Here is a 1,680-nt window from a genome sequence, read left to right as displayed (position 1 = left end):
GAAGCACCATGATAACGCACGACTGGGCTATGGGCTCGGTTATGCTGAAGATACCGTGGGTTGTAAAGTCTACTTTCCTGATGATCGTACAGCTAAATTCGTATCGGATCTTCGCATTAGTGAAGACGTGATGTACCGAAATCGTCATGGAGTGGATTTGGAGGACGACGACTTGGAGTCGTTGCACTTTACGAAGCGCAGTAACATGGAGCCGAGTACTGAAAACTCAACGCTGTACGAGTCTACTATGGATCTGAGTGAAGTCTGCAACTCGAACACTGCTCCGATGATGAGCGAGGCCACGCTCAAAACGACCATAGACCTCGAGAGAGGCGATGACGATAATGACGATACTGCGCAACGAGTTGACGAGCGAGATGAGGTGATGACGGAGCTTAGGGAGGCGCAACGAACGTCATTACTGTCAAGAGCGTCTGCAAGTTGGACAGGACTGGAAGAAATTGGGGACACAGTGACCGAACCTCCGAGTGTTCCGGATGTTGAAGGGGTGACGGCGGGTTTATCTAGCGTACTGACTGCAATGCAGAGTGAACATGCCAAGACCAGAGTGATGATCTTGTACAGAATAGCGGTGTGAATTCTGACGACTCAGAATCAGCGAAACGTACGACAGTGTATGGATACACGAAACCTGAAATGGCAGGTGATAATGAGTCTGCTGTCAGCGTGTGTGGTTCATTGGAGGTTAATGCTGATGAGAGTTCATCTGAAGTGGGCATTGAAGGACTACACGCAAGTGAAAACCTTTCTGATTCGGTTGTGAATGAAACGAATCTTGTAGCCGATGAAGACAGAGATATGTTGGTTGACGTTGACGAGAAACTCAGTGAAGATGATGACAATGTCACCGTTGCGAGTACGTGTGAGAGGTTGGTATGCAAGCGCCAACGAGACAAAACTAGCTCGGAAATGTGTCGTGTGGAGAAATGTGCGGAACGTGAAGGTCCGAAGCGAACTCGAACTGGTCTGCGTGAGTATCACGAACGTCATCGGCCTAAGTATTTGGATGACTATGTAGTCTACGCGGTGCAGAATACGTCGCGTGTACTGGATGAGAACGGACGTCCTATACGAGCAAGTGATGTCCAGATTCCACGCAATCACCGCGAAGCTATGCGAAGCAAGTACCGTGACTATTAGCGTGAAGTCGAACTGGCAGAGATGTTAGCAATGAAACGTCGTAGCGTTCTGGAGGAGATTGCGTTCGAGGATGTTCCGAAGGATGCTAAGCCTATCAAGACACGCTGGGTCTATAGTGTGAAGTCGGATTTTCAGGGTTTTGTGATTCGCTTCAAAGTCGACTAGTTGCTCTTGGCAACTACCAGAGACCAGGAGTGGATTTCACTGATACGTTCTCGCCGGTGGCGCGAATGTCTTGTTTTAGGCTTTTAGTGGCATTAGCTGCGGCTCTGAACCTGAAGCTCTACGGAGGGGATATTGATACGGTATATCTCAATGCACTACTTGGAATCCTGCAGTACGTGAAGTCAATTGACGGATTTCCGTGTGAAGTGGATGGCCACATGTATGTGGTGACCAAAGCGTTGTATGGGTTGAGACAGTCAGGTCGTGAGTGGAACACTGAGATTAACCAGTGGCTTCTTGCTCGTGGATATCAACGATCGTTAACCGAGCCCTGTCTGTACTATCGCATTGATG

Source organism: Phytophthora parasitica (assembly GCF_000247585.1).
Source record: "Phytophthora parasitica INRA-310 unplaced genomic scaffold supercont2.32, whole genome shotgun sequence".
NCBI lineage: Eukaryota > Oomycota > Peronosporomycetes > Peronosporales > Peronosporaceae > Phytophthora > Phytophthora nicotianae.
Note: the sequence above shows the minus strand (reverse complement) of the source record.